We start from the raw sequence: 19,203 nt of genomic DNA, 5'->3' as shown, positions 1-19,203 counted from the left end.
GATCTCTACTCACAATGATCTCTGCTCTGGACTAAATGTTTGTGACTCCCTAAAATTAATATGTTAAAACATAAGTTCCCAATGTGAGGATATTAGGAGATGGAACTTTAAAGGTGATTAGATTCAGCTGAGGTCTTGAACCCATCCCATCCCATGATGGGATGAGTGTCACTATGCAGAAGGAAGAGACCAGAGCTCGTGCATTCTCTGCCATGTGAGGATGCAGCAAGAAGGTGGCCATCTATAAGTAAGAAGAAGGTTTTTACTAGACACCAAATCTGCCAGCACCTTCATCTTGGACTTTGAGCCTCCAGAACCTAGAGAAGTAAATATTTGTTTAAGCCACTGGTCTACGGTATTTTATTATTATTATTATTTTTAATCCTCACCCGAGGATATTTTTTGATTGATTTTTAGAGAGAGTGGAAGAGAGAGGGAAAGAGAAATAATGATGTGAGAGAAGCACACTGACTGGTTGCCTCCTGCATGCACCCTAATCAGGGCCCAGGCTGGAGAGGAGCCTGCAACCAAGGTATGTGCCCTTGACCAGAATCAAACCTGGGACCCTTTGGTCCATAGTTCAGTGCTCTATCCACTGAACCAAATCTGCTAGGACTCTGGTATTTTGTTATAGCAGCCTGAGCTGACTAAGACAGTCTCTAATTTCTCTATATCCAGTTTTGTCCCAACCCTCTCACACCTCTATACATATCCCCCAACATCCATCCGGAACACACCCCAGCCTGCCTGCAAACCTGAGGGTCCCTCACTGCCTATGGAGCCAAGGCACACATCTTTTAACCCAAGTGGCCATGCTTGACCAGTGGTAAAGCACTCATTAGCCCATTATTATTAATAGCCAGTATCAATATTCCAAGACCCCAGCTGGCCAATAAAAGAAAATCCTGCCCTTTGCAGTGTCTCCCTCTCTGAAGCTCCTGCATATGTCCAAGGTCTTAAATGTCTCCCAAATCAAGCCTAGTTATCAAACTGTTCCCATTACACAGACAGTGCCAGATACTTGTCCTCACTCTTGGGTGTGAAAAGTGAGTGTCAGTGACCCATTGAGGTCAAGATTGACCAGTGTATCTTACATTCTTTGAGCTTTAAGTTAAAAAATTAGAAATGCCAAAAATTATAAATAGAAATGGGATAATTAAAGTGTATGAATTAGAAAAATAATTTTCACATTCAAATATCAATGTGATATAATTGTGCTAGTTATGAGATAACGGCAGGTTTTATAGAGGAAAAGTAAATATATTCATAAAATAAAGTATAGGAGTATATTTATATCCTCAGAACAAAAAGGATTTCTTTAAACAATGCAAAAAGCACAAATAAAAAAGGAAATTACCAATTGGGCTATATTAAAACTTCTGTGTAATAAAAAGTGCATGTAAACCAAGTCAAAAGACAAGCCACTGCCCTGGCCAGTGGCTCAGTGTTTGGAGCATCAGCCCAAGTACCAAAGGGTGGCAGGTTTGATTTCAGTCAAGGGCACATTCCTACGTTTCAGGTTCAATTCCCAGCCCCAGTTGGTAGGGATTAAATTGATGTTTCTCTCTCATCCGCTCCCACCTTCCATTCCACTTTCTCTAATCCAGCGTTTTTCAACCGCTGTTCCGCGGCACACTAGTGTGCCGCGAGATGTTGCCTGGTGTGCCGTAGGTGCAGACAAGACAAGAATTTTATAATTTTTGACTATTTTGTTTACTTAATATTTCATAATAAAGTGATTATAAAATACTTTCTTTGTGTTTATTTGATTCCTATTCAAGAGAATTACTTTATATATAGTCAATATAGGCACAGAGTTAAATTTTTTTTAACATTTTCTAATGGTGGTGTGCCTCGTGATTTTTTTCATGAAACAAGTGTGCCTTTGCCCAAAAAAGGTTGAAAAACACTGCTCTAATCAATGGAGAAAAATATCCTCAGGTAAGGATTAGCAATAACCACAAAAATAAAAAAAGACAAGCCACAGACTGGGAATAGATATTTGTAACTCATAATCAACAAAGGAATGTTCTCTAGAATATGTAAAAAACTACAATAAAACCATTCCAATAGAAAACAGGGGAAAGAACTGAACAGGAATTCACAAAATAAGACCTCTGAGTTGCTTATAAATAAAGGAGAGGATGTTCAACTTACCGGTAGTCAGGAAAATTAAAATTAAAACAAGAGGTCATTTAAAAATATATATACTTATTGATTTCAGAGAGGAAGGGAGAGCTCAAGGGAGAGATAGAAACTGAATGGCTACATCCTGCACAACTCCCCATTGGGGAGCAAGCCTGCAACCCATACTTGTGCCCTGATCGAGAATTGAACCATGATCTCCTGGTTCATATGTTGATGCTCAACCTGTCTACTAGATTGGCCAAAATAAAAGTTCAGTGAGACCAAATGTTAGAAATATTGAGGTTTTTGTGTTTCAGGAATAGAAAGTATTCCTATAAAATAAAGATGTAATATGCAAATTGACCATCACTCCAACACAAAAGATGGCTGCCCCATGTGGTCAAAGGTGGCTGTCACAAGATGGCCTGCAGGGGAGGGCAGTTGGGGATGACCAGGCCTGCAGGGGAGGACAGTTAGGGAGGAGACCCAGGTGTGCAGGGGAGGGCAGTTGTGGGGGGACCAGGCCTGTAGGGAAGGGCAGTTGGGGGGAGGGAAGGGAAGTTATATATATATATGGTTAAAATGATAAATTTTATGTATATTTTACCACAATAAATCCATATTAAACAGAATAAGTACACATAATAGTTACAAACATTAAATAATATTTCTACACACTATACACACACACACACACACACACACACACACACACACACACACACACATATATATATATATATATATATATATATATATATATATATATATATATATGTTAATATAAAAAGACAAGAATGAGAAGGAGCCGAGACGGGTTAGTCTCAATGGATAGAGCGTCGGCTTGGGGACTGAAGGGTCCCGGGTTCGATTCCGGTCAAGGGCATGTACCTTGGTTGCGGGCATATCCCCAGTAGGGGGTGTGCAAGAGGCAGCTGATCGATGACTCTCTCTCATCAATGTTTCTAACTCTCTATCTCTCTCCCTTCCTCTCTGTACAAAATCAATAAAATATATTAAAAAAAAAAAAAAAAGAATGAGAAGGAATCACACCAAATGCAAGACATGCTGACTTCTGGGCGGGAGAGGAGGACTGTCTGAGGTGAAGCTTTGGTTTAACTCTATGACAGTTTCTTGTTTAAAAATAAATCTAAAAAAATTCATTAAAATGTTAAACCAGCCCAGCCGGTGTTGCTCAGTGATGGAACATCCAACCTATGAACCAGGAGGTCATGGTTCAGTTCCCAATCAGGGCACATGCCCAGGTTCCTGGCTGAATTCCCAGTGTGGGGCATACAGGAGGCAGCCAATCAATGATTCCCTCTCATCCTTGATGTTTCTATCTCTCCTCCCTTCCTCTCTGAAATCAATTAAAAAAAATAATAAAAATAATAAAATCTTAAAACAAAATAGGTGTTTGCTACACTAGTCTGGAACAATCTCCTGTGAATGCATGTAATGTGGGACTTTATCTATAGTCATATGCTCTCTGTGTGCAGTTGTTTTTAAATACCCATATGTTTCTGGGAGCTGTCTCAGTCTCGGGTCCTTTGGGAAGTGCTGGGGAATCTATGAGGAACAGAACAGGCATGGGTTCTACTAGCATTTTCCTCTCATTGATGTTCCTGTATAATAGTTTTCAGAGGTGGTCCTTGGGCCAGCACATCAGGTATCAGCCTCACCCAGTAACTTGGTGGAAATGCAAAAGTTGGGGCCCCACCCCAGACCTGTTAAACTTAGACACTATTGGGTTGGGACAATCTGTGTGACAAGCCCTCCAGGTGATTTGGGTACACTCTCACATTTGGGAACCGCTGCTCTTATGGAAAAGAGAATGCTGCCTCCTCCCTACACCCAGTCCAAGGTGGGGTGGGGAGGGGTGTCCCTCCAAAAGTTTTCTGTTTCTTGAAGTGTCCAGAGGGAAGAGAATGCTCTTTGGAATCCTGTGTGCAGCACTTCCATCATGGCTGCACATGCCACCTCACAGTGGGTCCTGTTGGGGTGCATGTTGTCCTGGGGCGCGTGGAGCCCCTCTCATGCACAATCTTGGGGCTCTGCCTGGTTTACCAAGTAGGCTCAGCTCCATGGACCCTCCCTCAAAGCTGCCCACCAAGACCATGTCTGTGTATGTCCCAACTCCAGGAACAGTTATTGTTGACACTATTACAGGTGCCCCTCATTTCCACCCCCTTTGCTCACCTCCACCCAGCCCCCTCACCCTTCCCCTGGCCGTCACTCCTCTGTTGTCTGTGTCCATGAGCTATGCATATATGTTCGTTGGCCAATCTCTTCACTTTCTTGCATCCAGTCCCCCATCCTCCCTCCCCTCTGACTTCTGTCAGTCTGCTCCCTGTATCCATGCCTCTGGATTTATTTTGTTCATAAGATTCCACATGTGAGAGGTCATGTGATTCTTGTCTTTCTCTGCCTGGCTTATTTCAGTTAGCATCATTCTCTCCAGGTCTCTCCATGCTGTCTCAAAGGGTAAGAGAGGAACAGAATGTCTTTCCCCCAGAAGTACTACAGCTCTCATGGAAGAGGGGGATTCAGCAGGATACCTGGATGCAGGGAGCCTGTGCTCTGCTGGCCCACAGACACTCCACCCAGTCTCTGCCTAGTCAGAACATCAGACAATCTTCTTATTTGGCCTTTAAGGCCCTCAGTGACCTAACCGTCTGTCTTTCTCTCTTCCCTAAAAGCACCTTGGACTCTGGAAAAAATAGCACTTCTCCTAGCTCAGAGAAAATACACTCTGCCTCAAGGCATGTATATTATCTTATTTGGATTTCTTCTCTCTGGAATAGTTTCCATATATGACAGCCGCCTCCCTCCAGTCCCAAGTATACATATAACATCATTTCAGATCATTCTCAAACTCTACTTCCTCTTCTTGGGAGAGGCAACTGCTTCTTTCTGTTTCTTTGTGTTTTGTGGATTTATCAGCTCCGTAACCTGTCATTTATCTCTCCCATTGTGTCTTGTGTTCCAGTTGTGTATGTCTATGTTTTATTAACTCATAAAGCTCTGATTCAAACACCTTAGTCAATGCTGAGCATATTTTCAAATTCAACTGATACAAACAAGTGTATTACTTAAAAATGTCTAAGACCTGACCTCTGTTTTTAAATTGCTGGAGGTCTGGTGGTTGAGACAGACACCTATGGTATGAAGGTGACAGCAGCTATCAAGCTAAGGACAGGGTGATGGTGGTCACCTGGAGGAGAAAGGGCGGAGTTTGCTTGTGAAGAGGTGGAAGGGTGGAGGCGGAGGAGTTTTCGAATAAGGTGATCCTGGAAGCTGTGGAGTAAGGATAACTCATAACAAGGAGCATCCAAGGACAGAATGCTGGGATGGCAGGCAGAAACATCCCTGTCTTTGGGGAGAGGGCTGGGGAGACAAATGCATATAAGGCAAGGAAGAGAAAGAAGTAGTTTCACAGAAACTAAGAGAAAAGTATGTTTCTGTAAAAATGGAGTTATAAACACCAAAATTAAGTAGAGAGGTGCCCTGACGAAGGGTCGACATTACTGCAAGGTTTGTGGGAACTACATGGGTACCTAATTCTGAGGATGGGTAACCTCTGGGCCCTGCAGGATCTCCCACAGGCATTTAAAGCACCTCTTAGAATGTGAGGCTTGGTTGCTATTTTCAGGATTTAGAATGGTGTTTTTCAATTTGGGGATTGCACATCTATTTAAGAGGGTTTTTTTTCTCCCTCTAAAAAGAGTCCGTGTATTAATCAAGTTGAGAAGCACGGAATTAATTTTCCTGCCTGTGGGTTTTGTGCAAAGTCTCACTCTGGCCAGCAGGAGGCAGCAGAACCTAATGCTCTGAGTGAGTCAGGATCCTTGCTAGAGTCAGCTCTGGGCCAGGAAGGAGTCCTGCTCATCAGTTCTGCGCCTGTTTCCTTCTCTTTATCCTGAAAAAGGTAAGAATTAACTAAAAGCCTAACATCTTCAAGCACTAACTTCTCAGGGGTGGGGGTGGGGGGCGGGGAGGGTGTGTGCCAGCACCACTGCAGAAAGCACAGCTGAACAGAACACCATTCTCTGACTGGGCTGTGCTCTGACTGGGGCCTGAAATCTGAAAAGCTCAAAGCTTTCTCCAGGCAAGTCTTGTTCCCATTCCTGCAAATAGAAACTCTAGTATGTAAATTCAAAAGAGACATGAAATCTAGGTTAGGGAAAGATGCCTGATAGATCTCCAGTAAGTCAGTGTGTGTAACTGTAATAAATATGGCAGCAAACTCCCACCTGTAGGAGTTTTTTTTTTTTTTTTTTACAGAGAGGAAGAGAAAGGGATAGAGTTAGAAACATCGATCAGCTGCCTCTTGGGATGTACCATCTCCTACTGGGGATGTGCCCGCAACCAAGGTACATGCCCTTGACCGGGATCGAACCTGGGACCTTTCAGTCCAAAGGCTGATGCTCTATCCACTGAGTCAAACCAGTTTCTGCAACACTTTGTCTCTCCACTTGCCAGAGGAAGCAGAGTAAGTGAAGTATACCAGCCCCGCCCTGTGTGTAACATCAGAGAAGTGGTCCAACCTCTCTGATTTCCCGGCACCTATGAAATGGGACTGGCCATACCAATACCTGGTAAGCTTGTTGGTGAGGATGAAGTGAGTGCCTAACGCTCAGTGGACACTGAATAAATATTTGGTGAATTATCAGCAGCTGGATGTTTGGCCTCTAATCTGGAATACGACCTAGGGTATTGAATTAGATACCTTCCAAATGTCAATTCTGTGATTCTTTGAGATTTGGTGAAATGATAAAATGTACTTTCGTTTTGTTGTTTGCTAAGACTGCTCACACATTGAACACCTACACGGACATTGCTCCTGCTGATCTTGACCATGTTGGAGCTGCCGGAATAATGAGGTACATCCTCAAAGGGCCTCAGCTGCTTTGTTTCCATGAATTGGTCTCTTTGGGAGGCATGCTTCTCGCCAGAGCACCGAAACGACTGCCAAGCACCAAACAGACTCCAGGCAGCTGAAGGAATTAGTGGACTGGCTTCTGAGTTTGGACCCACAAAGGTGACAGAGTATATAACTAGAGCAAGATGTTATGTATAAACGGGGATTCGGGGGGACGAGTTTGGGATGGGAATGGGGGAATAAGGACAATTATGTGAGACCATAATCAATAATAAAAAAAGATGTTATGTGTAAAATGATTGTGTGGTTGTATGTGTTTGGAAAGCAGGCCTACTACAGTCTCTTCTTAGTCATAAGGTGCTTTTGTGTATTAAAAGCTCAGTGTACCTCTATCCCATAGAAATATAATGCAAACTACAGATGCAATTTTAAATTGTCTAGCAGCCACATTAAAGCAAAAAAGGGAACAGATTAAATTAATAATTTATTGAGCCCAATATACCTCAAATGGTGTCATTTAAATGTATAACTGATATTTAAAACATTTTAAAAAAACATATTTATCTGTATATGTGTGTGTGTGTGTGTGTGTGTGTATATATATATATAACCCCAATATGCAAATAGACCAAACAAAAAGCGGAACAACCAAACAACTGGTCGCTATGACACATGCTGACCACCAGGTGGCACACACGGAACATGGGGGGCATCAGCAGTAGGCAGCAGAGACATGGCGGGCATAGGTCACAGCAGGATGGTGGAGGAAGTGAGCGGGGGAGCTAGACCAAGGCGGGGCAATGGTTGCCGTCATTAGGGCAAGCCTCTGGTGGTTACTGAAAATTCTTTGCTCATGTATGCCGCGGTCCCACCTGGCACTCACACCTGCTGCCAGCACCGGAGCTGCTGCTCGCACGGGCCCTGATTGCTCAGTGCCATCAGCAGGTGCCAGCGGCGGCTGCCAGCCCTGATCTCCACTCCCCCTGCTCCTGAGGTGTGATCTGGGCCGGCTGCTGCTTCTCACACCCGCTGCTGGTGCTGGCCCCAATTGCTCCATGCCATCAGTGGGTGCGGGGGGGTGAGTGGGGCTGGCACCATCAGTGTGTGGGAGTGGTGGCAATGGGAGTGGGGCTGCCAGCAGAGAGGGGACCGAGGTTGCAGTGGGAGGGGCTGGGTGGGTGCGCAGAGGATGGGCCAAGACCCACCGCTGTGCCCACCACAGCCTCATGGCCCACAGTTCCTTTGAAGGAGCACAAACTTGTGCAATGGGCCCCTAGTTACTAAATATTTTAAATACGGCCTATATCCCAGTTTGAATTAACTACATCTCAAGAGGATGGCTGGGGCTCAGCGAATCTGTGCCCTGGAAGGAGCCCCAAATGGAACTTGAAAAGTCATGAAAAAGTTAAAGGGGAAATATTGAAAAAGAATACAAGGTGAATTATTAGATCTCAGAATAGAACTTGTCCAGGAAGAGGCTTAATGACAATACGTTAGGATTAAAAACTTGTTGAATGTTGATGACCACTCTCAGCATTTCTCTAAACCTCCTCCCCCCCAAATTGGCGAGGCCAGGTGCTGGTATTGTTTTGTTTTTATTCTTGCTTTCAATTCTAGTTTTGTCTTGTGTTTATCTGCTCCTGGATAACTATTGGTTGAGGCTATTAAGTGTTAGGCGATTTTTTTTTTAATTTAAAAATCAGGTATATGAACAGCAACTACTTCTCAAGCTCTTCAGCAAGAGACCGTTTTGGCTGCTGTCTCATTCTAATTCTTTGGTGCCCAACGGTGGCTGCGTGCTGACATTCTCTTCTCTCCCCGTCCCAACTCCCCCATCTGTCTCCTCCTTGGGCCAGCTTTCCTCCCCCAGCCAGAAAAGGCAACAAACTTGAAATATTTAGTTCCTCCTAGCCTGCTCAGAAATACTGCCTCTCACATGCCTCTGTGAAATCATTTTATGATCCATGTGGTTCTTTATCAGTTCATGTACCATGAACCCGAATCGTAGGTCAAAGACCTTCACTCAGCCTTTCTCTAGTGGTTGCTCCAGATGGCTGTGTAGGAAGGAAGTTGGCGGAAGTTTAATTAGACTAGGACTCTTTCAGGAAAGTATCTAGCCTACCTCAAAAGTCTCCCAAAGGATGCTTGCTTTTTCCTCCTTGGTCTAAAGTCTGTTAACAATTTAAAAGGCAGATCCTCCTCTAGGGTTACCTAATGGGTATCTCCTTTTGTTGTGAAAGGTGTGTAGTTTGTTGGACCAGGTTCAGACACCTGATCCAAGGTGGACTTTCCTGAGGATGATCCTGAAGCACTAACCTCCCAAGTCACCTTTCCAAGGGGCAGTGCTGTGCCACTAAGCCGCTATCTGATTGCTCCTCTTGGAGGCACCAGCATCTGCTGGGCTCAGAGGAACCTGTTTTAGGTAAACGTGCACAGCTCACTCCACCATCCTGAGCCGTGTCTATAGATCCCGGCTTTGAGTTGGGACCACTGTGTTTGATAAATCTTTTGGAGAGGAAGCACTTTGTTAAGCCAGGATTCCTTATTATCCTTTCCCTGACTTAGCTGTGAAAAAAAAAAAAGTACCTACATGTATTTTGATTGCACTTTTTGAAAGTTACTTGAACCGTTTTTGGTAACAAAACAACTTGTAAGGCAAAGAATGTTGACTTTGGTGCCTTTCCCTCCTGTGGTTGAGGTTACTTTCCTTCTACAGCGGGAGAAGGAAGGTAGGCAGGTTAAACAGCTCATAAACAGAGAGGGAGAGGAGTTTAGGGCAAGGTGCCCTAACGCTCCTGTCGGGGCCTGTCGGCACTGCCACTTGGGCCTCCTGTGACTTCTTGCTCTTTCAACTTTACTCTCCTCTCGGTTAATATTTACTCTCAGAAGCTGATAAAGGTTATTTATACCTTAAGATTTTTTTAAAGATACAATACATATATCATAAAATTCACCCCTTTAATGTGCTTTTTAAGTATATTCCAAAATTGTGCAACCATTACCACTATCTAATTCCAGAACGTTTTCATCACCCCAAAATAAACTCCATGTCTACTAGTAGTTACTCTCCGTTTGCTTCTCCCTCAGCATTATCTACTTTCTGTCTATAGAGCTTTACCTGTTCTAGATATGTTCTATAAAAGGAATAAGACGACATGTGATCAGTGTGTCTGGCTTCTTTTACTTAGAATACAGTTTTTAGGGTTCATCCATGTTGTAGTATGAATCAGTACTCAGTCCCTTTTATGGCTGACAAATACTGCATTGTCTGTATGTACCTCATTTTGTTCATTCATACATCAGTTAATGAACACTTGTGCTATTCCCACCTGTTAGCTATTATGAATAATGCTGTTGTGAACATTCCTTTACAGCTTTTTGTGTTTTGTTTCTTTTGGAATGGAATTTCGGGTCATATGGTAACTCAATGTTAAACTTTAAAAAAAAATTTTATTGTTTGAAGTATTACATATGAATCTTTTTTCCCCATTGACCTTTCTCCTCTCATTCCCCTCCCTACCCCACCCCCCGCATCCCATGCCCTCACCCCCGCTACTGACCGTGTCCATGGGTTATGCTTATATGCATGCATCCAAGACCGTTAGTTGATTTCTCAACCCCCAGACCCCCCAACCCTACCTTTCCTCGGAGGTTGGATGGAATGTTCAATGCTTCTATATCTCTGGATCTATTTTAGTTCATTAGTTTATGTTGTTCCTTATATTCTACACTAGAGGCCCAATGCATGAAATTCGGGGCTCAGCTCTCGAAGCTGTGGCGGCTTGCCTCTGCCCTTGCAGCCACAGCTTCATCCAGAAGGTCATCTGGCTGTTCAGTCTAATTAACATATCGCACTTTTATTATTATAGATATGAGTGAGATCTCATGATATTTGTCTTTTTCTGACTGGTATATTTTGCTTAGCATAATGCACTACAGTTCCATCCATGCTGCTGCAAATGGTAAGAGTTCCTTCTTTTTTGCAGCAGCATAGTATTCCATTGTGTAGCTGTACCACATCTTCTTTATCCATTTGTCTGCTGATGGGCACTTAGGCTGTTTTCAATCTTAACTATTGTATATTGTGCTGCTATGAACATAGGGGTGCAAATATCTTTTCTGATTGATGTTTCTGATTTCTTGGAATATATTCCTAGAAGTGGGATTACTGGATCAAATGGGAGTTCCATTTTTATTTTTTTTTAGGAAACTCCATACTGTTCTCCTCAGTAGCTGTACCAGTCTGCATTCCCACCAGCAGTACAAGAGGGTTCCTTTTTCTCCGCATCCTCTCCAGCACTTGTCATTTGTTGATATGTTGATGATAGCCATTCTGACAGGTGTGAGATGGTTCCTCATTGTTGTTTTGATTTGCATCTTTGGATGACTAGTGACTTTGACATGTTTTAATATGTCTCTTAACCTTCTGTATATCTTCTTTCATAAGGGGTCTATTTAGGTCCTTTGCCCATTTAAAAAAAATATTTTATTGATATTTTACAGAGAGAAGGAAGAGAGAGAGATAGAGAGCTAGAAATGTCGATGAGAGAGAAACATCGACCAGCTGCCTCTTGCACACCCCCTACTGGGGATGTGCCCACAACCAATGTACATGCCCTTGACCGGAATCGAACCTGGGACCTTTCAGTCCGAAGACTGATGCTCTACTAGTGAGCCAAACTGGTTTTGGCATGCCCATTTTTTTTTTTTTTATTGGATTGTTTATCTGCCTTTTGTTAAGTTGTATGAGTTCCCTGTAAATTTTGGAGATTAAACCCTTATTGGAGATAACATTGGCAAATATGTTCTCCCATGCAGTGGGCTTTCTTGTTGTTTTGTTGATGGTTTCTTTTGCTGTGCAGAAGCTTTTTATTTTGTACACCAGATGTAGTCCCATTTGTTTATTTTCTCCTTAGTTTCCATTGTCCTTGGAGCTGTATTAGTAAAAATAGTGCTACGACATATGTCTGATATTTTGCTGCCTATGGATTCTTCTAAGATTTTTATGGTTTTCTGTCTTACGTTTAAGTCCTTTTCCATTTTGAGTTTATTTTTGTGAATGGTGTAAGTTGGAGTTCTAGTTTCATTTTTTTTTTTTTTGCATGTATCTGACCTAATTTCCCTAACACCATTTTTTGAAGAGACTGTCTTGACTCCACTGTATGCTCTTGCCTCCTTTGTCAAATATTAATTATGCATAATGGCTTGGGTTGATTTCTAGGTTTTTGTTTTTTGTTCTCTTCCATTGGTCTATATGTCTGTTTTTGTGTCAGTACGAGGAAGTTTTGAGAACAGTGGCTTTGTAATACAGCTTGATATCTGGTATTGTGACTCTTCTAACTTTGTTCTTCTTTTTAGGATTGCTGCGGTTATTCAGGGATTTAAAAAAATTTTTTTTTTATTCCATATGAATTTTCAGAGAGTTTTTTCTAGATCTGTGAAATATGCCATTGGTATTTTAATGGGGAGTGCATTGAATCTATAGACTGCTTTGGGTAGTATAGATATTTTAATGATGTTGATTCTATCAATCCATGAGCATGGTATATTCTTTCATTTGTTTATGTCTTCTATTGCTTTTTTCATCATTCTGTAATTTTCCAAATTCAGGTCTTTTACCTCGTTAGTTAAGTTTATTCCTAGGTATCTTAATTTTTTTTGTAGCAATGGTAAATGGGATTGTATTTTTAGTTTCTCCTTCTGTGAGTCATTGTTGGTGTACAAAAAAAGCCATTGATTTCTGGGTGTTCATTTTATATCCTGTTACATTGCCAAATTCATTTATTCAGTCTAACAGTTTTTTTGGTGGATTATTTAGGATTTTTCTATCATGTCATTTGAGAATAATGACAGTTTTACTTCTTTTCCAATTTGGATGCCTTTTATTTCTTCTTCTTGTCTGATTGCTATGGCTAGCACTTCCAGTACTATGCCAAACAGGAGTGGTGAAAGTGGGCATCCCTGTCTTGTTACTGTTCTTAGGGGAAATGGTTTTAGAATTTGCCCATTGAGTATGATGTTGACTATAGGTTTGTCATATAAGGCTTTTATTATGTTGAGGGATGATCCTTCCATTCCCACTTTACTAAGAATTTTTATCAAGAAAGGATGTTGGATTTTATCAAATGTTTTTTCTGCATCAATTGATATGACCTTTTGTATTTGGCTTCTTTTCACTTGTCAGTGTTTCAAGGTTCATCCATATTGTAGGATATATCAGTACTTAGTTTCTTTTCATGGCTGAATAATATTCCATTGTGTTGTCCTCCTAATATTTTTAAAACAATATTAAATTTAATTACTTGCTATCTGGGAACAAATGTGTTAGACAGGAAAGATAGCTGCAAGGGCAGGAGGAAGGGAAGGGAAAAAAAAGGGGAATTTATCTCACCCAATGAACAAAGAAGTCAGCATTTATATTGGGACTTGCCAATATAAAATTCCTGGATGTTCTCATAAATTCTAGGAAAAGCTGCAGCAATATAAAAGGGGAACCTTGAAACCTATGGGGGACAGGAGGAGTATAAAACCTTTGAACCCCGACCAGGCAGGGCACTTGGACTAGCTAAGTTGCCTACATATGCTTTATGCCAAGTCTATTCTTAATAAATTCCCTTGCTTTGCTTCAACACTGCTTTCTGTCACTTGTCTAACTTCTTTCTCTCAAGTGTGACAAGAGCTGAGGTGGGGAGAGATCCCTCTGACTTGGTGGCTTTCCTGTAACAAACAGACCAACAGTCTCTAACAGGCCTTCACAGTGTTACATAACCACAGCCTGATGGACAGAATATTACTCTAACAGGATTGGACCTATTAGTCACTGTAGTCAAAGCCAACTCTAATTAATCAGATAGTGTAAGCTATTCCAATTTAACTCCACTCAAGTAACATCTTGAAATTTGGCTACCATGAAGGATGATTGGCAGAAGAAAATAGATGTAAATAAAGCCTCTGATTCTATTAGGGACAGAAATAGAATATTGGGGACCAGCTTTAATTAAAAGAAATATTAGCCGGGACCGATTTAGCTCAGTGGATAGAGCGTCGGCCTGCGGACTAAAAGGTCCCGGGTTCGATTCCGGTCAAGGGCATGTACGTTGGTTGCGGGCACATCCCCAGTGGGGGGTGTGCAAGAGGCAGCTGATCGATGATTCTCTCTCATCGATGTTTCTAACTCTCTGTCTCTCTCAATTCCTCTCTGTGTAAAATCAATAAAATATATTTAAAAAAAAATAAAATAAATATTAAACATGCTTTGTTAACTGTGATTATTTTGTTCTGAGTAAAGAAAGCACATTCCAACCTGGCTGGGAGTTGCACATGGGACCTGGGAGCTCAACTGGAAATGTGGCCCATCCTCCACACCTGGAAGCTGCTTATTACCATGGAAAGATTAACAACCTTGCAGAAACCAGAGCCACCAGTCCTTTGAAGGCCCCCAGCCCTTTGTAAAACTGCAGGCCTTTGCAAATCCTAGCCCACATTACCTGTAAACTGCCCATTTGGCATACTCTTTTGCCTACTTCCCCATGTAATCTTCGTCCCAATATTAGCAGCTGGCTTCTGGAGGGGTGCAGAGCAGATTTTTGTGAATGACCTGCTGCTTTCCTATATTGCCAGCATTATTGGAATAAATGCTCATATATGAGCTATAAATTTATCTCTTAGAGTTTCACCTCTTTTCTATGAACTCCTGTGCTTGTATAATATTAATAAAAAGCGTATGCCTTTTTGTTGTTAATTTGTCTTTTGTTAGTTTATTTGCAGGCCTCCACGTACAGAACTTAAGAGGCTAGAGGACATTTTTTTCTCCCGATACCATGTGCCTACACATGGGTGGTGTTAGGAGGAACGCATGAGGCCAAAGTGGGTTGGAACTATAAATTTATCAGGTCATCTGGATACCAGATGGGCCAGCACCCAGGGGCAGGGAGTCAGAGATTTTAAAGGACTCTAGGTGGGCTTTTTCTGGGCGGAGAATTTTTTGAGTGGGTTTTGAAAAAAAAAATGATACTGGTGCTGGCAAGTGGAATGTGGTCTAAGCAAAAGAAAAAGTCAGTTATGAAGTAATCTAAAGGTCAGTTCCCAGGGGAGGGGGTATCCATTCAATTATTTGATCAGACCCTACAGGGGGAAGACCAGGGGCATGCTCTGCTTTTTGCCACTGGAGAGCAGGGCTCCATCTCAGAACTTGCTTCAATACCTTGGCATTATGGGAATTTTCCAAGGCTGTTTTTGTGATGACCATTCACTCGAATTGCTCGGTAAATACCTGTTGACCAATTGGCTAATAACATGCTAACAGGAATTAGCAGAGAACAACATTTTTGTAATGAATTTTAGTCGTAGATTCAGAACAGAAAAGGGAGTAGAGGCAGGCAGATGGTAAGGTGGGACTTGGGAGAAGAGAGGAAAAGCTGTGCTTACAAGAGTCAGAGGTGCAAGGTACAACTGAGCCACTCCAGCCAAAGGTGCTCTTATTAGCTTCTCTCGTTTACATAAGAAAAAAGGAAACTCACCACCAAAGGTAAAAGGGAGCTATACACGTTGTTGGTTGATTTGAAGAGAAGTGACTATCCAGTTGTTCAGAAAGGATGTTTAGACACCTGAAAAACATTCCAAAGCAAGGGTTTGTTTAAAGAATTTAGAGTACATGTCTCTCAACTGTAATCCCAAGAGACATGTTAGTGACATTTTGTTTCCTAGAACAAGTGTTTACTAAGCTTTCGGAGAAAGACAATACATGACAATCATAAATATTTAGGGATAGAAATGGGAACCTCTGATTTAACTTTCAATTGCACTTCACCAAACAGGACCAAAAACAAACACTTTTAGTCGGGCAGGTGTGACTCAGCAGTTACGCGTCGACCTATGAACCAGGAGGTCCTGGTTTGATTCCCGGTTAGGGCACATGCCCAGGTTGGAAACTCAAATTCCAGTGTGGGGCATGCAGGGGGCAGCCAATCAATGATTGTCATCATTGATGTTTCTATCTCTTATGTAAAAAAATATAGATTTTATTGATTTTTTACAGAGAGGAAGGGAGAGAGATAGAGAGCTAGAAATGTTGATGAGAGAGAAACATCGACCAGTTGCCTTCTGCACCGCTTTCCCCCCCCCCCCCACCGGGGACGTGTCCGCAACCAATGTACATGCCTTTGACCAGAATCGAACCTGGGACCCCTCAGTCCGCAGACCGACGCTCCACCACTGAGCCAAACCGGTTTCGGCTGATGTTTCTAGCTCTTGCTTTCTCTCCGAAATCAATAAAAATACACAAAAACAAAAAAAATGCTTTTACGTCCTCAGTGAGAAATAACATGGTTACAAAATATGTTGTTTTAATGTGGCCATCAAGCAGCTACAATGCCAGCCAAGTAAAATACTGAGCCAGATTGGGGTGTAGACAGAGGAATGTGCAGTTGCACATGGCAGGGAGATGGTGGGATAATCCTTCCACCTTTCAGAGAAACATAGATGTGAAAGTGAAACATTGATAGGCTTCCTCCTGCATGCCCCCTACCAGGAATCGAACTTGCAACCTTTTGGTGCAAGGGACAACGTCAAATCAACTGAGCGACACCCACCAGGGCAATCCTTTCCCCTTTGAGAGCAGAGCCGGGTTACCAGATTATGGCACTGAGCCCAGCAGTGACACAGCCTCTAAACACAGGTTGAGGGAGCACTTAAACATGGGGCTCCTGAAACTGACAGCTCAGGGTGTAGGCCGGGGAGCCTTTCCTCCAAGAGGAGAAATAATCTCTCTGCACCCTGTGGGACTAGAGGACATTCTAGTTGGATTTCAGTTTGCACTGGATCAGAATAGAAGAGGTGGGTGGGGGAGGTAGCCCACACAGTGGAGACTAGAGAACAAGAAAAGATGAAAAAAGAACACCGGATTCTGAGTACAGACATAAAGAAGTTCAGTTAGCTACAAGGAAGGAGCGAGCGGCGAAAAAGAAAAGGGCAGCATGGCACATCAGCGAGAAAGGACCAAGAACCAGTGGGAACTGGTTACTCTCCCTGGGCAGCAGTTCCAGCCAGGCCAAGGAATCCAAGACCGATTGCCAAAGATTGGAGGTACAAGACTCCAGAAGAGTTCAGAAGTTCAGAAAAATAAAGGAGGATTATCATTTAGGGTTCTGTGAACCAGAGAAAGTTCAGAAAAATAAAGGAGGATTATCATTTAGGGTTCTGTGAACCAGAGAAAAAGTGAGTGACAGAGCCCTGGGAGTGGTGGTGGGGGGAAGGGGGGGAGTGGTGGTGGGGGTGGCAGGAGGGGAGGAGCCAGGGGGAAGGGGAGGGGAGGGGAGTACCCATTTAGTGTGAGCTCCACAAGGAGGTGCAAACAGGGAGAGGCCAAGGAACCTAAGTAAACAGATTGAAGTGGGCCAGCCTTTCTTCTCTCCAAGCGCCTAATCAACCAAAGAATGTAACAAACAGGTTAGAGACGACAGTGGAGGGCTGCTTCTGGGCAGGCTCCATTGCTGTACCCTCAGAGAGAAAATTCCTGACAAGGCATTTCCATTTTTTGGCTGAAATATTTAAGTGCAGCCCGGCCAGCATGGCTCAGTGGTTGAGCGCCCACCTATGAACCGTGAGGTCAGGGTTTGATTCCTGGTCAGGGCACATGCCAGGGTTGCAGGCTTAATTCTCAGTGTGGGGCGGGCAGGAGACAGCCCATCAATGACTCTCTCCCATAACTGATGTTTCTAGCTCTCTCCCCCTCTCTCTTTCTCTCTGAAAGCAATAAAAATATATTAAAAAAAACTTTTGTTCAATATATATATATATATATATATATATATATATATATATATTTAAGTGCAATATATACACACATTTCTATTTTAAAGAAAACCATGCCAGATTTGAAAAGGAACTCGGAGGACTGGGCGTGAGGAAGGAGACAAAGAGGTGGGGAGGGAGCAGGGAGTGCCAGCGGCCCCCCTTTCCAGGAGCCTGTGGTGATAGGAGATAATGAAAAAGATGAAGAGGTAATAAGAAGTGTGGTGAAGGCAGGGCAAATTAGAGAACTAAATTACTGCCCAGAACAGGAGACAAATCTTCGGGAAAATATTGTCAACCAGCAAGGAGGGAAATCTATGGAAATGATGGATAGGATAGAACAAATGAAGACTAGCACACATTAAGAATCAAAAGAGAAAAGGCAAGGCAGGTCCTGATTAAAGCCTGAAGCATGAGGCTTTAGAGGGAAGGAAAGGGGTAAAAATGTTGATAAATAAATGAAGATAAATAAAGCTAATGGAAATAATTTTTAAAAGATACAATTTTTTAATATACTAAGAAGTTTTAGACTTTGTTTAGATGTTACAGATGACACAGAATATGTAGATTTAAAGGCAAATATCAGAGTTTGAAAGGTAAGAAAAAAGATAAATGTGTCTCTTATTCAGATAGACGTGGTATTGGTTTATAAAAACTTTTCTTCAATATTTGGCCAAAGGATTTTGATGCAATTTAGAAATTTGAAATGATTGCCAAAAGTGAATTCACAAATCATTTTTAAGATAGATTTTCTCTATTTCTTTCTCCCTGGCTCTGTACAAACACCCACACCCAAACTCACATATTCCTTCTCCCAAACGTTTGCAGTCATCGTGATACTTCAGTATGCATTTCCTATGAGTAACATTCTACTTGCCCACAAAACCACTATCATGCCCAAGAAAACGAATTCCATAATATCTCATAGACAGTTTAGACAGTTAGATTTAAATATCATTAAAGCCAAGAATACTTTTAGCTTTTTTTTTTTTTTTTTTTTTTTTTTTTTAAGTGAGAATCTAATTAAGGTTCACCCACATTGCATTTGATTGTTTGATCTCTTGGGAATCTACGGTCTTTTTTATCCCAACCTTATCATTCTTGACAAGAGAAAAATGCCATTGGGATAAGGGGATTTGCCCGAGGCCTTTGCAAGGAGCAGCAGTTCCATTTTGCTTAAGTAGGAGTTTAGAGTTAAGATAGCTTTATAATTTAAGATAATTAAAACATGGCAAGTGTAAAGAAGTCTTCATCCCCCAGGGTGCGTCAGACAGTACGCCAGACATTTGTATTCCATGATGAGTCTGCCTCTGGGAGCCTCCGCAGACCCTGTCCCACGGAGGCGCCTCACTCACGGCTGTCAGGCAGCCTGACCCAGGTCTGACGGCTGGCTGTCTGGTTAC

The 19,203-nt window shown here is 42.3% G+C and overlaps 1 long non-coding RNA gene across 1 annotated transcript; it reads left to right on the top strand.

The window, feature by feature from the left end:
* The first annotated feature begins 5,988 nt into the window (after positions 1-5,988).
* On the top strand, positions 5,989-14,694 carry LOC311624246. The gene is made up of 3 exons (XR_014795273.1): positions 5,989-6,055; positions 6,610-6,725; positions 14,298-14,694. It is a non-coding gene; the product is annotated as an uncharacterized lncRNA (long non-coding RNA).
* Positions 14,695-19,203: the final 4,509 nt, after the last annotated feature.

The sequence above is a fragment of the Pipistrellus hanaki genome, assembly GCF_964339955.1.
Source record: "Pipistrellus hanaki genome assembly, chromosome: 1".
In the NCBI taxonomy this organism is placed as follows: Eukaryota; Metazoa; Chordata; class Mammalia; order Chiroptera; family Vespertilionidae; genus Pipistrellus; species Pipistrellus hanaki.
This window is presented reverse-complemented; position numbering and strand designations above follow the sequence as displayed.